Here is a 19,120-nt window from a genome sequence, read left to right as displayed (position 1 = left end):
TCTACTAATATCCAACTTAAAATAAGTATTGAACTTATCAGAGCACATCTAAATATCAAACATAAACAAACAAGTTTGTCACTAAAGTAGACTTCCCGTACTTGGGGTTCCATGAACTGTAAATGAAAGTTAGCTTGCTGGACTTTAATTGAATTCATACTTCACTCCTTGGCGACAACCAAAATTTACGCAATCTTGAGTAAGATTGTAGAGCATGCTATTGGCAATCATTCGCTTGTCAGTACCAACAAGAGTATTTGAGGTTAGTATCATATTATGTTGTTACTGTGGCTTTTTTTAATATAGCTCAGCACATACGAAAGTATAAAATTGTACAAATACTTTAAACATCGTCAATTCACCTATTCCAGAATGGACCCACAAAGCCCACAGCAAACAAGTATCATTTAATATAGTATTTCATCTTAATCAAAATTGATCGGTTAAGGTTGTGGAATAAACCATATATTTTGCCATTGGTTACCAAATTATAGTTTGGTGTTAAAGCCCCAGTGACTAAATTGTTTACGGTAGGTGTTACATTTGAGAAGAGCTATGAGAATGCAACGTATTGGAAGTGATATTTGACATGGTAAAGACAAGGGGAGCAAAGGTATTTATATACCAGCCACCAGCGACAGGCAAGCTGACCAATGAGATGCGTAGTTTCAATGTGACCATTAAGATGACACTTGCGAATGCAGATGCGGATAAAATAAGAATTGAATCACGATCATTCATCTCAACGGGCATATTCACAATTGATAACCCGAATCTATACCATAATTATATAAATATGTATTAAGACATTATGGTGCATACGTGATGCGCGCGCAATGAGACCAATTTTACGTATTGGGCGTCATACATCCATGTCTGAGATTCCTATATGAGACTGAATCCGAATAGCGTGAGCCGCGAGTTATATATGGCAAGAGTCATTTTAGATGATACAAAAAGTTCATATTGGACACCGGAAACAGTTGTAGATTTAATATGAAGACTTGTCAAATCTGGATTAGGTCCCCTTGGGCTGCACACGAATCTGTCCAGGCTGGTCTTTCAAAACTATAAGCTGTATGAAGGTAGTGATATGTACCATGAAGTATAAACGAAAAAAAATAATCACATCCCAAAATTCTCTTCAAAACGTTTTTGAGGTTGTTCTTAGCTTGGGTAGGATTCCTCAGAATGATTATGATAAAAAAAAAATTAATTTGTATTAGTGATGTTTATTGCCCATTTTAGGCAAATTACCCTTTAAATGAGATACATGTTGACAATTAATCTTCTTGAGTCCTTTTAGCATGGTCTCAAGATGATAGCTGCTAGGATTTCACTAATGCTCATCTATCAGGACACAGTTCTGTCAACCCTAATAATAAATATAATGACCTTTGAAAGCATGAGGTCACTGTTTGAGCTATAATCACTTGGAATGGAAGTTATTGAACTACGCTATTGCCAGTAATATGTGGCAAATCAACAGTGGACTTCGTGTATATATATATATAAATGCGCATTTATAAATGCGCACGTGACATCTACAAGTCGCCATACCGTGTTCAACGATGTAAGGTACCCGGATGTACATAAATTCCACACGCAAAAGTATAGGCGAAAATGACAGGTTACAAGGAAAATCGTTTTTGCAAAATAGTGGCATTGATTGCAAAGTGCAAAATAATTTGACCCGAAACATAAACTCTTTATTTGGATTTTTTTGGACGTAAAAAATTAATGACGGAAAAGCTAGATATAGCTGACTTAAAAAACTTATATTTCATTATTTCCGTGCTAAATGGGCGTGGCAATTGGCCATACTGATGACGAAATGTGACTCTTACTGGCAGTAAGGTCAGAACTGAGTAGCTGCCGATGATGTTATTTGATAATTTTTGCGCGTGATGATAGGAAACTTAGGGGGCTGTCATTTTCTTCGGAAGGAATGGGTCATGGATTTATTTATTTGGGAGTCAAGAAAAGTATTCCCCCCCCCCCACGTAGTGCCGCCACTGAACATACCCCTGACCCTAATTTTAACTCTAATTTTAACGTAAATTGACGAAACTGTAACTTTAGTTAATAATGACCCTCTCGAACTAATAAATAGGCTAGATGTTCCCCCCTGACCTCCTCAACCCTAACTTACTCATTCGCTCGCTCACAATAAGTATCAAAATGGGCAAAAAACAAATTAAAACTGTGTTTTAAGCACCTTTTTGTGTCCCCCATGCTAAATCGGTAATCTGCACACCCTTTGACGTACACTTTAGAGTATAAACACGTAGATGACTGTACATGATCTGAACATCCCGGCTGGAAGATGTTGAGGAAGACTCGTATACTATACATCACACTCATACGTTATATGACAATTTGACGTACAATCACGTATGTAAATCATGGTTTATTTGGTTAGTATCGTATGGTGAGTTAGATCGTCATACACATTATTGTCATGGTATATTGTAAATGTATACGTCAATTTTGTTCAGTTTGGTTCAAACGGCTTATAAAGTTACGGAAGGGGAAACTTAGCAAAAAAACAATTAATTTATGAGTGTAAAAGGGGGGAGGTGGGGTTTTGTCTAGCCGAAAGGGGGGAACAAATATATTTATAAAATTATAAGTAAGGCGAAGAAAAAAAGAAACCCTGTTCTACGGGCGGACGGACCTTTCAAGTAGGGTCGGTCGGTCGGTTTATTTTTATTTTTAAATAACCCAAAAATAACCAAAATCTGTAAATAATTTGCAATTTGAGAAAATACAAAAAAAAAATTTAAAAAAAAAAAAAAATTAGTTATGTTTGTACAATAATCATGATCCTTCGATATCCATGATTTATCCTTGCAAATTTATAGCATCGAACCTCCAGCCAATGTTCCTTGCCAGTTCTAGCCACGAAACAAGGTCACAATTGTAGCCACTCCCTCAATGGTCGCCATTTCAGTGATTGACAGTGATGTAATGCAAATATGGCGCTGGCCATCTGGTCACGTGCGCATTTATAAAAGCGCATTTATATATATAACCGAAGTCTACTGATCAATGCATTTTAAAAATAGACCAAGTTAAAACATTCACATTGTTTTTCTGGACCAGTTTTTCATGGAGAACAAGTACTTATGAGGTACAAAGACTGTAACATAACAACTTTCCTGTGAAGGCGCTTTTTTTCTTCAAAATGGCCACCAAAATCCAATGTAAAGCAATTATATGGTTAAAATAGTCATGTAATATATATAATTGACCACATTTGGGATTTGATTACAGTAATGTATAACTAAATCAAAGGTGCCAGGATCTCACAGTTGAGGCTGCTTTTCAAAATGATAGCCAAAATTCAATGTAAAGCAATATATTCGGTATGAGATTTTCGATAAGTATTGCTGGCAGGATTATAAATAAGTCAAGGTGTTAATAGGTAGGTACCAAGAGGTCACAGTTAGGGCGCTTTTCAAAATGGCTACAGGAATGGACCAAGTTATAATTATTTATCTTGTCTTGTTTGTTTAATATAATGTGCATGTTGGTATAATATTATTCGTAGCTAGTTCAAGCTTAACTTATCGAAACCATTAAATGGACTTTCAACTCTTTTAATATTACTTGTATTTGTACGTGTTTGGAAGCATTGAAACACAGACTGTAATTAAACAAACTTTTAAGCAAAACATACGTTTTTGGTCCTACGCTGTAAGACTGATTTTTTCCTTGTCTTATTTTCAGTTTAGTTGAGTTAATAAGCGACAGTGTTTGACCAATAACCAATACCCTGCTTCCTAGCATAGAACCTACAATCAGCCTCATTGTAAATAAATGATGATTGCTTATTGCCATCGTCAGAAGTATGAAATCACATCAAAGCTATATCCAAAAAACTAATGCAAGCGATCAGCCATTGCCCCACTAACCAATGAGATTAAATCGTTTCTTCTTGTCACATCAGGTACATCAATTCATTGGCAATTACATTTGCCAATCAGTTCGTTAAATATTACTATAGATTTAGCTTTGCCACTCCAAATCAATCAGGATGAAACCTAAAGCATTAATGGGTTATCATAACTAATATATATCTTCGCGAATGATTGAAAGAATGCTACGCATAGAACAGTCAATCATGTCTGCCTAGAAAGATAAAGATGTTCATATACACTATTCAAACAATCAAAAAGGATAAACTAGCAAATCTAGCATTATTTCTTTGTCTTTTCTCATGGTACAAACCAAAGTGATTTTCAGTGTCATAGTCCTTCAGTATTCATATGATTTACAATATTAATGCTGTTTTTTAACAATGTACATTTTTAATTTGAGTCTGTTTGAGCCTGATTAATTCTTATTAAAATAGCAATCATTTTCATATCCTTAGGGTCTTTTTATCTTTTCAGTTTCCGTAAGTCTTTTGTTCAGATACGAAAACGCAAGGGATTCAGTAAGTTACTGTAATCTGACTTCATTGTTAACTCTGAAGTACCAATCAGCTTATTTCAATAGAGGTGATTGCATATGTCAATAAAACCGGGAGAGAAAAGATTACGTTAACACCAGTGTTTTAATGGTCTAGCGCCCTCTCGTCTTTACATTGGTAAATTTGACAAAATGCATGCCAATCCGAATGACAAAGTCCACTTTTTTCTGTAAAAACGTTGCAAATAAGCCCTAAAATCACAAAAGGTCCGCTTATGAGCCTGTCAAACCCCAAAGCACTTGTACATGGCCACTGTTTCCCTTCCATCAATGTCTATTTCTACTCCCTATTTTGCTTCCTCTTATTTTAGACGCTCGTTTCATCGCCAATATGAAAGACTTTTGCTTATAACTTGGCAAATGGTTAGTATATATTTCAATGCAAGATTATTTTTACGATCCACTTACGTCTAGGCGTAAGTGGATATACACCAAACACGGATACGGAACAGAAACTGAAAAGATAAAACGACGGTTAGGCTATCAACTACGTATTCAAGGGGAGTTAATTAATTGATCGCATCATTTTAAGCCAACATGATTAAAGTTAGGCAACACGCCTCACTTTCCCCTGCAACTATAGGCATGCAAATGCATTAAGATCACGGTAAGAGAAACAATACCCTTACACTTATAAAACATTTTGATTCATTAAGATAATACGCTTTCTTGAAGCTTGTTGATACTCTAAATAGCGGTTCACGCCCCTTGATGAAACCCCAGAGCAACTGGAAAAACCTGATATTTCCCGACTACATGTGTCTAATATATCATTCACTTTACGGTTTTCAGAATGATGAGCGATACATCCACGACAATCGATGCTAACTAAATTACGAGTCGCAATTATTATTTTCAGAGTTTTAATCTAAGATCCAAATTATCATGCGCCGTTTCGTGACACCGTTTCGTGAATACGCTATTACTATACTGATTAAATTACTCTAGTAATAGTTTTACAACGATCAATGAAGAACATTACATATTTAGCAGGAAAATGAGATTCTCAAGTGCAGCTTTCACCTACTCTTTAGTTTTCATTAGCCTTCACCTAAATGATGATGTTAGCTTAGGGTATTCATCGAGGCACTCAATAGCAAACAAGTTCCACTTCATATGTACTATGCAGTAATGAATAAGAAAGTTGGCTCTGACACAAAGACAACGGGCATCTCTTTGACAAGATAAATTACGCTATTAAATGTGCAGAACGTTGTAATTATCTTAGAGAGTCTTCATTACTAAGTAGATTATACATTGTAATTGGAGAAAACATTACACACATGATGAAGGAAAGGATGTTACGGTGCCACCGGAGATTTATTAGATGACAACGAGTGTGATTGTTTTACACTTTCGTCGCTTTAATTAAGCACAAATGCTTTGTTTGTCAGCAATAGTGTCGCGATTTGCATCTTTAAGATTTGCTTTCTAAAACTCTCAAAGACAAGATAAGTGAGGTGTGTTACTTCAAAAGTTATTGCTACTTTCTGCGGGATAAAAAGCAGTAAAGTTAATTTCTCAATATTTCAATCTTTTTTTATCTGTGAATCCAGGTTTTTCTAACAACATAGACTGTAATGTTAAGCAGTGGATCTCTTTCTACAAATTTCCACTTCTACAAAAATCCACTAGTTTGGCTGTCATCAAAAACTTTTTAAACACAAAATTTTATTGCTACGATATGAATATTATTTATTTTTTTGGTTCAAAAAATACTATTCAGAAAAAATACTTACGATGATGTATCCCCGCGATGTATCCATGGCACATATTACCCTCCGTATAGCAAAGTAGTGATACAGTTCTTGCAGGCTACATAATTACTCCTACAGTTGTGTTTATCTTTATCCGAGCAACGTATCTTATCGTTTTAAAGAAGTATGTCCTAACTGGTGGCCAGAATTCGTTCGTTAGTACTCACGTTCAACTACCCATATCTGTAGGATTAGGAATGACGTTGTGTTTTTCTTATTGTTTGAGAATGGCTGTCTCAATTGGAGGTCAAAATATTCTTCAAGTTCCAGTTAAAAACTGACCATCTCAGCTCCGTGGGAATAACAAGCAAACATTAGATTCCCTTCAATGGGAACAATCCTATTACAGCACAAAAACATGAGCAAATACAATGTTTGGAAGCAACATGGAACATGATAAAGAAAACAAAAACTAATGCCCGTAGCAATGACTTTGAGATGTCCTTCATTCGGTGTCACAATTCCAAATAAGAGATATAGCTGTAAGCTATATATGGCTTTATTGATGCGTAGCGTATTTTATCAATCGATCACTCAATGTAATATGTAGATCAATGTAGCCACAGAATACGGTATGTCATGATTACGAACGACTTTGATGTCCATAACTTCGACGTAGAATTTTCGACATGGAATTGAGTATTTTGTATTTGATCCGTGCTCCACATATTAGATAACAAATTGCCTGATAATTAGTGACAAAGGTCCCTAGTATATCCTCACCTCCGGCTGGTATAGCACTGCGTATAAATTGGCCGAGTCACCTATCCAGCAATGGGTGATATGCAGAATCAGAGAGAAATACGCTGGTCTAATAATGTGCAAGCGGCTTTTATGAAGCAGACGACGACGATCATCTGTATCAAGTGTTTCTATTTTCTAATCATCGTTTTTTTTATATTATAAGATTCAGCATCCATATAAGTAACATGACTGGTAGAAAATGCATTTGAAAATGCCGACCCAAAAGACTTGTGTTGAACCAGTTGTGCAACCTTTAGAGAGAGTTTAGTATATAAGGTATGATTGTCTTTCATTAAAGATTGCTTTGACAATAAAGCAAAAACCTTAATCTTTGTTCTATAGTGATCAATATCCGCAACCGATATCTTGATAACAGGATATCTAAGTTAGAACAAGCATTGTTTCATTATCTGTTTATTAATGGTGTGCAATTGATATACCTTCACCTCAAAGTTGACCCATCATTTGTATTCCGCCTTACTTATCATGTCTATGTGATCCTAATATTGTATGTCATATAGTAAATAGGAAATTCTAATTCTTTGTTGGTATCTTATTACATTCTGAAATAACGATTACATTATGCAGACTGCCTAATTTTACTGTGTTTACGTGAGTCATTTCTCATAATACCGTATAGTAGATGCGCACCCGGGTTCTAGAAACCCATATTGGAGAGCTAAGCTAAGCTAATATTTATATGGCTCTATTTTACTCCATACAAAAGAGAAAACTTGTTTGTGGTGGGTGATCGATTGGCCCGTCTGTTGGTTTGGGGCATGATTAGTTTTGATTTTCAACTGCCTTTGTTCCAATCAAAGAAAACATAGCACAAATGCCGTTATAACCGATCCACATCATGTATATATATATAAATAACATTGATGGAAAGACTCCAAAAGATTAAACAAACAATTCCACGTGACCTATTTTTTATATGAAATAGAACATATCATATTGCGAATTGAACATGAAACTAACCAGTGGCGAGATCTGTTTGAAGTATTGTGTTAAACTTATTCCAAATAATTTATTTATTTTATATGATGTATAGGTAAGTGCAAAAGCGGCAACGTAACACCTTAGAGTTAGCACCTTATATACATTGTATATGGTGTTCTGTCAACATAAATACAATAACCTACAAAAAGCGGCGAAATACAGTTGTATGATTACACAGCAAGAACCACCTGTAAAGAATTCCTTAAATACTCATTTGACGAAATTCTCGCCAGTCTAGCCTTATACATGTAAATTGCCCTCTACGGAGATATCATCTCTATTTCTGAGAATGTTGCATGAAATTTCCTTTAGGAATAAGAAATTGATTGCCAAAGTGATAACTGTCATAACCTGACATTTAATTAAAATGTGTTAAAGAAAATAATACTGCAATCAATTTAACAACCCCATTCTTAAGTTTCGGAATAAATACCGAGAACAATAAAATTGTCCTTAAGAGATATAAGTTCTTAATCACAAAACAATCTGAAGAATCAACAAACATAGACAATAAAATCACTACGTTACTTATTTTCCAACATGCTTCACATTCAAATCTGTTCTGATAAGTTTCGGAAGGACATTCTGAAATTTGACAAATTTGACAAATTGAAAGCGAGAAATTCTGGGAGTGAGCATAAATCAATAATGTCATGGTCATGCGATATCGTATGTCTGGATAGCATCTAGCAGCTGTATTACAATGTACCTTAATGCTGTGCTTATACGTGTTGTATTTGCCACCATCTGATTCTTGTTACTTTGACACAAATCGTTGAGCACATTATTATTTCACATAGTCTTTGATTTAATGCTTATTATACCAGCCTCAGGGAGCCATGGCCTGTTAGTTCTAGTTTGCTTGCCTTATATTTCAGGGTAATGTGTCAGAATGTATGATGCCTTTTTCCTATAGGCATTATTATCAACGCACTTGCGAGTATCAACAAGCTTCAGCAACAGAGACAAACGAAGCCAAAAAGAGAATTTAGGTCACACTTACACATAGCACAAAAACATACAGGTTGTTACTAAAGTAGACTTCCAACGACCAGAAAGATATTATAGATCCTGACCCTTATACTCTAAAAATATAAGGTATGGGTTACCCCTCCTGAGAGCATTTCTAAATATCACACAGAACACAAACAAGTATGTCATTAATGTAGACTTTCCAGAAGCGGATCTGATTGACTTTATTTCTTCTATTAGCAAGCAATTTGTTTCAACCAAATGATGCTTTTGAAATCTAAAGCGAGACTGTAGAAGCCAGTAATCGGCGAGTATTAAGTATATCCAGTGACCGATGATTTGTATTTAGTCAGCCTAGCCCATTCAAGCGCGTTTCCAAAAATCTCATTTTTACTCCAACACGCTAGGCCGGACCCGCCCAATCGTTCTTATTCTCCTTCGCCTGTCTGTGTACCAATTGTACAGAATGGATATTTAAGCAATATTCCAACCTCATCTTCATTTTGTTACCCTTTTACTACATGTAAAATTCAATATCCTCGAAACATCACAACGAACCCTACAACTAAACAGGTATCATATTGACTAGTATTTCATCCCAAAACAAACCACGAAATGTTGCCATTAGTTACCAAGTCATCGTTTGGGATTAAAGCCCCAGAAGATAAAGTGTTTACGATAGGTGTTATATTTGAGAGTTTATATGTGCCAGGGCATGTGTAATACGACACTTAAAGTGAGGAGGTATATTGTTGAATAAAGTGACTGCTGTCTAGTTTGTGCATGGTAAAATGCTAAAGTATCCCCTGTATCCATATAGATGACTATTGAGTATGGCGATTTGAGTTTCATCAACCTACAGAAATCGATTAGAACAGACAGTATTTTGTCTTACGATCTAGACAATTGGAACGTATGGGAAGGGATGTCAAATACAAGGGGAGCAAGGTTATCTATATACATCAAGCAAAACTGGTATTTGAAACGCTTAAACAACTAAAACAGTTTCTATGATTTGATAAACCAAAGGTAGCTTTAACATGCTTATCACAAAAGCTATTCTCTGTATTTGTACATGCATGTAAACTCAGTTTCTTTTAAGTTACCTTACCGTTAGCATTTTCTGTGAACATACAAAACCTGTGAAATACGGTTTTATAATAACATAGCAAAATTCACAAATATTCATGACGAAATTCTCCCCAGTCTAGCCTTATATATTGCTCTCTACGAAGAGATCATCTCTACTCTGAGAAGGTTGCATGAAATATATTGTAATAAACTTATTGCCAAAGTGATAATTGGCATAACCTAGTGTTTAATTCAAATGAGTTGAAGAAAATAATACAGCAACCAATGTATTAAGCCAATTATTGAATCATCATGGAAATTTCGGAATAAATACCGAGAACAATAAATTTTACAGTCCTCATACAGATATATATAAGGTCTCAATCATAAAACAATCTGAAGAATCAACAAACATAGAAAATAACATTTCTAAGCTAGTTATTTTCCAACATGCTTCACATTTAAATTTGTTCTGATAAGACTTGTTTGAAATATTGACAAAGTAAGTATCGGAAGGACATTCTATGAAAAAGAAAGCGAGAAATTCTAGGAGTAAGCATAAATCAATAATGTCGTGTTCTTGTCTTGATAAATTCACCAGCTCGCAGCTGTATGCTTGCCATCCTATTCAATTTCCCAATATACCTTAATGTTGTGCTTAAACTTGTTATATTTGCCACTATCTGATACTTGGTACTTTGACACAATTCGATGAGCACGTTATTATTTCACATAGTCTTTGATTTACTACTCACTATACTTATATTTCATGGTAATGTGTGAGAATATATGATACCTTTTCTCTTATAGGCAATTATTAACGCATTTTCGAGTATCAACCAACTTCAGCAACAGAGACCAAAAGAAGCCACACAAAAACATACAGGTTGTTACTAAAGTAGACTTTCAACGACCAGAAAATATAAGGTACAGGTTACCCCTCATGAGAGCATTTCTAAATATCACACAGAACACAAACAAGTATGTCATTAATGGAGACTTTCCAGAACCGGATCTGATTGACTTTATTTCTTCTATTATCAAGCAATTTGTTTCAACCAAATGATACTTTTGAAATCTACCGCGAGACAACAACATTGCGAGACTGTAGAAGCCAGTAATCGGCGAGTATTAAGTATATCCAGTAACCGATAATTTGTATTTAGTAAGCCTAGCCTATTCAAGCGCGTTTCCAAAAATGTCTATATACAGACTTGACATTTAATATGGAATATTTTTCGCATAGTTCCAAGACTTGTCTGGACGGAGTCTGCATAGACCGCACGGGCTAAATATTAATTGTGGTGTGTCGGGAGATGGTGTAAAATAATAATGTTTTATAGAAAATGTGCTTTCGATATGTTTACATTATGGTGCTCATAATGCCTATAATGGCGGATTTAGGGAGGCTGAATTTGAGCTTTGTGGGGGACACAATTTCGAACTTTATGCAACGTGGTTCTGATATTATCAAATTTATAGGAGTTTGAGGTGATATTTCTTAAACTTCGTCAGCACCTGGCATTCATCACAGCTGGAATCCACTTACAATGTACCAAGTTTGAATGGCCCCTGGGGTCAAATGCTATAAACTTTCGGTATAAAAACAACTGTGCGGATTCCTGGTTGTCCAATGTTATAGAGCCATATTTTTAAAGCTCCTCCCACTTTCAAAACTGGTAGATCACAGGTGCATTTCAGTTCTGACGAACACTTATCGGTATTAAGGTTCAATAAAATTGCTTCAAACCTCAATAAATTTGATAATAACAAAATAATGTTGCTCAAATTCAGAATCTTTACCACCACAAAATTCAAATTCAGTCTCCTTAAATCCGCCATTTTTGGCTAATTTACTACATTATGAGGGCCATAATGTAAACTAATGGAAAACACATTTTCTGTTAAACAATTATTTTACACCATCTCCCGACACATCCCAATTAATATTTATCCCATGCCGTTTATGCAGACCTCTACCAGACCAGTCATGGAATTTTGCGAAAAAGTATTCCATATTAAATGTCAAGTCTGTATCTAATTTTTACTCCAACTCGTCTCTGTCTATATATATGTCTCTATGTATATTATGTCTCTCTCTTTCTTCATGCCAATCATATCCAAATGCACCAACACGCTAGGCCGCACCCGCCCAATCGTTCTTATTCTCCTTCGCCTGTATGTATAACAATTGTACAGAATGGATATTGCAGTAATATTCCAACATCATCTTCATTTTGTTACCCTTTTACGAGATTAGATAACTACATATAAAATTCAATACCCTCGAAACATCATCACGAACCCCACAACAAAGCAGGTATCGTATTGATGTGAGTACTAGTATTTCATCTCAATCGAAATTGATCGGTTAAGATTGCATATCAAGTTATGAAATGTTGCCATTGGTTACCAAGTCATCGTTTGGGATTAAAGCCCCAGAAAATAAAGTGTTTACGGTAGGTGTTACATTTTAGACAAGGTTTATGTGATCCATGGTTGATACCTGTTGAACAAAGTGACTACTGTCTAGTGTGTACATGGTAAAATGTTAAAGTATCCCCTTTTCCCACATAGATGAATATTGAGTATGCTGGTTTGTGTTTCATAATACTACAGAAATCGATTAGAACAGACAGTATGTGTCTTACGATCTAGACAATTGCGACGTAGGGGACGGATATTTGACAAGTCGAATACAAGGGAAGCAAGGTTATTTATTTACAGGGGATTCTGATAAATTCTGATCTTTGCAAATGTCTAAATCAATTTTGATATCATTCGTTGCTAAATATTTTCATTTCAAAATCTATCTGGCTGTCAAAAGTCGGATTTTAAGCTCATAAAAGACATGATTTATTTGATATCAGATTCATTGACATTTTGGTTGTTATACCATATCGCCATGTGAATTTTAACATTATAGAGCAGGGGTATATAACTTGTAAGCAATTAAAGCTCCATCCTTCTCATTCAAGATTTCACCAACCCTCGTCTTTGGATATGGATGCGTAATTGTATCTTATTGCTATGCTCACGATCAACTGACCATCTTTGTAAGATTAGGACTCGCGTTGTGATTTCTTCACCAGAGCGACATACATGTATCTTATCGTTTGAGGATGTCATGCTCAAATCACCAAATGGACCAAATCCATGTCAACAGTAACTGCGCAGTTGCCGAGCTTATAGGTTAAATACCACTAATTATGTATTACACGGGTTTCAATGGGAAAATGGCTATTTTCGGGTGGAATTTTCTCACATTCAGAACTCTCACATTTAAATGCCACTAATATCAGGTGAAACTATATGATTTAGATGCCAAATGATCAAAAACTCAAAATAGCTTGACCTGAGACTTTTTTTTGTTTTAACGCACTGAACCGTAAACACCTTAAAATGGCAGTGCGCCCTCGAAGCTGAAAGTTACAATATGGTAGGGCGAATATTTACTAAAAACTGAAGCCGCGCGTATGAAATTTGGTACAATTACAACAAAAATCTCATATAATGAGAGAAAATATACCATTTTGAACCATCAAAGTCTAAAAAGTACTTTTTTGACTTGATCAATTTCAGCGATTTTAATGCAGTCTTTTCAGATGCCATGCAAACAAATAATTACTCGTCGTATTTCCATGTATCGTCCAGGCCTATTAGTGGTATGTAACCTATGACTGGATTAAGACCACCGAATACTCAGCATACGACTGCACACCAGCCTTCGAACCACCAAAGGTAAACCTTGTAAGAGGCCCAACTACAACTGGAAGGAGCTGCAACATGCTCATACTAAGAACCATTTCCAGATTAAACTCTCAAACAGATTCCATTCCTCCAGTGTGACAACAACCCGACGCCAAATATGTCCTCTCAGGATGACCTTGAACCTTTCTTAGCATATAAAATTAAAAAAATAAAGATTACATCAGGTATGTAATTTTGCCCTTCTTTGATCCTTGGGACTGGAGGAATAAGTTGATATATGTTTGGTCTCAATTGGAGCATTTTCTATTATTGGTCTTTGTATATAAAACCTTTCCCTCTTATTTTATAAGAACATACAATTAGCCTCATTGTAAATGAAGATTGATTATTGCTATCGTCAGAAGTATGAACCCACCTCTTGTATCACCATAATATACACACTGTTCTGTCAAATTCCTACAGAAATCACATCAACGCAAGCGATCAGCCATTGCCCACAAACCAATGAGATTACATTGTTGCTTTTTGTCCCATAAGGTACAACAATTCATTGGCAATAACAATCGCTTAACAGTTCGTCAGATATTACTATAAATTAGCTTTACCATTCCAAATCAATCAGGATGAAACTTAAACCATTAATGGGTATATCCTTGTGAATGATTGAAAGAACATATACTGCTACTTATGGAAACATTCAATCATGTCTACCTGGAATGATGAGGATTTTCATATACACTACTCAAAAAAATCAAAAGGATAAACTTACAACTTTGATTTGCATTCTTTTTTCTTTTTCGTGGTACAAACCAAAGTGATTTTCAGTGTCATAGTCCTTCAGTACTCAGTGGTGCAAGTGTGCAGTTGCTTGAACATTACTGATTGAAATGATACTCATATCATTTACAATATTAATGCTGTTTTTGAACAATATGAATAAATAAATCGGATCCCTTAATTTTTGGAGTATTGTATGTCATCTTTAATTTGAGCCTGTTTGAGCCTGATTAATTCTTATTAAAAGAGCAATCACTTGCATATCCTTAGGCTATCAACTACGTATTCAAGACGAATTAATTAATTGAACGCATCATTTTAAGCCAACATGGTTAAAGTTAGGCAACACGCCTCGGTTTCCCCTGCAACTATAGGCATCCAAATGTATAAAGATACTTCACGGTAAGAAAAACAATACCCTTACACTTATAAAACATTTTGATTCATTAAGATAATACGCTTTCTTGAAGCTTGTTGATACTCTAAATAGCGGTTCACGCCCTTTGAAGAAACCCCAGAGCAATTGGTAAAACCTGATGTTTCCCGACCACATGTGTCTAATATACAGTAAGCAAAAGAATTAAGGTACCAGTTGTGTTCACCCCTGTATATCCTAAATAAAGACGAATGTGTCAAAATTAAAACAAGCAGTCGATGCCTGTACTCGTTAGCTCTGATTTAAGACCTTATTTGTTGAAATTTGTTGAGAATTAAAGAAACGGTGATCCAAAACCTAATGAAGATACGAAATAAAAAGTTGCACTTTTGTGTTCTAATCAATGAAAGCATGACGCTAGTTTTAACGTGCTAATTAACAGTCCGGTCCGACTGCCTGATCAGGAAGTACTGCCGAATCAGGCAGTATGTTGCCGAGTCAGGCAGTATGGTATCCCACAGTGCAATGTTCTATTTCAAATAGAGCATCTTTTAATATACCGTTATTTCTTGGTTTAGAGTAAAGAAGTAGGTAAAATATATAAAATTATCAATGAATGTACAATTAGTAGTAATTTTTCATCAATTTTAGTTAAAATAAAGTTAATTTGCATATTTAAATTAAATTTTTAAAAAACCGTTAGAAATTGTTTTGTTATTTAAATTATTTTCTCCCGGTGGAATTTTTTTTCGCCCGGTGAAAAATTGTCAACTTACATGTAGCTCATGTGTGTCAACGTAACATTTCCCCCGATCTTTTATAAAATCACCATGAACAATTTAGTCCTTAGTCTGTCGAATTCGGAAGGGTTACCAAAGCCTGTGTTGCCTAACTCGGCAACATACTGCCTGATTCGGCAGTACTTCCTGATCAGGCAGTCGGACCGGACTGATTAATGGAAGCACGGCGCTAGTTCTCTTGTTCGCGAACGCGTTGTGTACAAATCAATAGGGCGTGCAATGTGGCAAACTGCAACTTTTACATTTGCATCTTCCTTGGGTTTTTGGATCGTCATGTCTTTATTTCTTGAACAATTTCAACAAATGAGGTCTTAAATTCGAGCTAAAAAATGCAGCTATTAGCTGTCGGTTCCAATTATGACATATCTGTCTTTGTTTAGGATATACAGGAGGTGAACATACCTGGTACCTTAATTTTTTGGCTTACTGTATATTCATTTTACGGTTTTAAGAATAGCGCTATAATTTGAAGTAAAATACGAAATGTGATGTATCTTGCCGGTGTGGTTGTTGTGCTTGGAAGTTAATTATGGGAATAAAACTGTAGGTTTCAAAGACTCAGCAGCAATTTCTGGTAATGTTTTAGAAGTGAATTGGCTTCCATGCACTAGATCACTGAATGGCCCTTGAAGGTAAATCACTTCTCTGCCTGTGACCGTTAAATTGGCTCGCTATTTGGAGTGAGATTTTGGTTACAGATTATTAGTTAAATTCAATTGGTATATGCTATACGAGGGATACGGTAAACGTGTGCTTCAATGAGAGGGAGAGAGGGGGATGTACATGGAATGTGACCACTTTGGTACAAAAGTGAATATATGTTTATGAGCGATACATCCATGACAATCGATGCTAATAACATTACGCGTCGAGAGTGTGAAGCGGACAAAGGAGTCGCAATTATTATTTTCAGGCTTTTAAATCAAGGTCCAAATCGTCATGCATCGTTTCGTGACACCCCACAAAAAACACATATCGGCCTTTCTTTAAATTCTGGGTCAAAATACTCTTTTACATGTACTAAACTAATTAAATTACTCTAGTAATAGTTTTACAACGATCAATGAAGAACATTATATTTTCAGCAGTTAAATGATTCTCAAGTGCAGCATTCACCTACTCCTTAGTTTTCATTAGCCTTCACCTAAATGATGATGTTAGTTTAGTGTTATCATCGAGGCACTCAATAGTGAATAAGTTCCACTTCATATGTGCTATGCAGTAATGAATAAGAAAGTTGGCTCTGGCACAAAGACAACGGGCATCTCTTTTGACAAGATAAATTACACTAAAATGTGTTGCATACATTTCAATAATCTTTAAGGATTCTTCATTACTAAGTATTTTATACATTGTAATTTGAAATAAAAACATTACACCTGAGGATGAGGAAAGGATGTTACAGTGCCGCCACAAAAATTCATTGTATTTCGGCAAAAGTTCCCAAAGATAAAGAGAGGTGCGTTACTTCCAGAGGTATCTACATATTGCTACTTTCTGCGGGATAAAAAGCTGTAAGTTAATTTCTCAATATTTCATTTTTTTATTCTGTGAATCCAGGTATTTCTAGAACAACAAAGATGGTAATGTTAAGCAGGGATACATATTAAGCAGTGACACATATCCTACTACAAATGTCCACTTGTGTCAAAGAAAGGTTTTAACTCCCAATATACGTGATAAAAACAAAAATCCACTAGTTTGGCTGTCATCAAAATCGTAACTTTTATACGAAGTTATACGAAATTTTATTATTACGGTAACAATATTATTTATTTGTTTGGTTTAAAAAAAATACTATTCAGAAAAAATACTTACGATGATGTATCCATGAACTTTAATAGTCGTACACAAATTACCATCCAATAGTAAAGCAGTGATGTAGTTCTTGCAGGCTATATAATTACTTCTACAATTGTATTTATCTTCTCCCGAGCGACGTATCTTTTAGTTTTCAGGATGTATGTCCCAACTGGAGGCAAAAAAATCGTTCGTAATCGTATAGCTCACGTTCAACTGACCATCTTTAGATTAGGACTGGCGGTTGTGGTTTCTTCACCAGACCGATGTACATATATCTTATCGTTTGAGGATGTCTGTCTCAATTGTTCATGTTCCAGTTAAGAACTGACCATAGCCGTGGTATTAACAGATCGCCTTCAGCGGGAACAATCCTATTCCAGCCCCGGATTCCAGCACTAAAGCATGAACAAATACAATGTTTGGAAGAAACATGGGGCATAAAGACAACAAAAGCTTGTGCCCGGAGCAATGCCTTTTAGATGCCCATCATTCGGCGATGTCACAATTACAAATAAGAGAAATAGCTAAAAGCTGTATATGGCGTATTATATCAATCGATCACTTGGAATGTATTTTTATGTAGAGCAATGCAGCCACAAAATATGCCATGCTTATGAACGACTTTGACGTCCACAACCTCGATGGAGAATTTTCCCCTATGTAATTGAGTATTTTGTATTTGATCCGTGCTCCTCATAATTAGATAAGTAATTGCTTGATAATTAGTTACATTTGGTCTCTAGTATATCCTCACCTCCAGCACTGCGTATAAATTGGCCGAGCCACAAGCAATGGGTGACAATGCAGATTACGCGAGAAATACGCGAGTCAAAAACGTGCAGACGGATTTTATGAAGCGTTTCTATTTTCTAATCATCATATTTTTATGTTATAAGACTCGGCATCAATATAAATAACGTGACTGGTAAAAAAATACATTTGAAAACGGATTTGTCTGCGGACCAAAAAGTCTCAAAAGACTTGTGTGGAACCAATTGTGAAACAATTTAAAAGAAAGAGTTTGAAATATCAGTTAAGCGCGTCTTTATTAAAGGTACCTCACTTTTTACAATAAAACAAAAAAAAAGCTTAATATTTTTCTATATTGATCAATTTCATATCCGCAACCAATATCAATATATTAATCTCAGGATATTTAAGTTCGAACAAAACCAATTACAGCTTTAATTCAGTAAACTGTTTATAAATTAAATGCAATTGATAGCTTCACCTCAAAGTTCAGCCATCATTTGTATTCCGCCTTACTTATCCTGTCTATGTGATCTTAATATTGTATATCATCAAATAGGAAATTCTAATTCATAATTGGCATCTGATTACATTCTGAAAAAACGATTACTGTACATGTATGTAAAATGCCTATTCGTACTGTGTTTACGTGATTAATTTCTCACAGTGGCGTATCTAGGGGTTGTGGCTCCCAGGCAATGGATGCCTAATCCCCCCCCCCTCTCTCTTGAAACAATTGCGCGCGGAGCGCGAGAAAATTTTCACAAAATATGGCCTATCACTCATTAATTTTGGTTATAATGAAGATGAATATCGGTCTTATGGATCTTTTAAATGATTTTGTACTGAAATAAATTTTTCAACCACCTTTTCTGCGACGT

The 19,120-nt window shown here is 35.4% G+C and overlaps 1 protein-coding gene across 3 annotated transcripts in view; it reads right to left on the bottom strand.

The window, feature by feature from the left end:
- The window catches only part of LOC140157329 (histamine H4 receptor-like), a 173,303-nt gene that overhangs the window by 135,695 nt on the left and 18,488 nt on the right, over positions 1-19,120 (bottom strand). The window contains exon 1 of one of the 3 annotated variants that reach the window (XM_072180478.1): positions 17,505-17,943. The exons of 1 other annotated variant lie outside the window; for it this stretch is intronic. The gene's annotated coding sequence lies outside the window, so the exon portion shown is untranslated. Of the gene's footprint in view, positions 1-6,215; positions 7,060-17,504; positions 17,944-19,120 lie in introns of those variants that run through there. One more of the 3 variants, XM_072180476.1, reaches the window with a different exon arrangement.

The sequence above is a fragment of the Amphiura filiformis genome, chromosome 7, assembly GCF_039555335.1.
Source record: "Amphiura filiformis chromosome 7, Afil_fr2py, whole genome shotgun sequence".
Lineage (NCBI taxonomy): Eukaryota > Metazoa > Echinodermata > Ophiuroidea > Amphilepidida > Amphiuridae > Amphiura > Amphiura filiformis.
The sequence above is the reverse complement of the archived record's forward strand: the minus strand, read 5'-3'. Positions and strand labels throughout refer to the sequence as shown.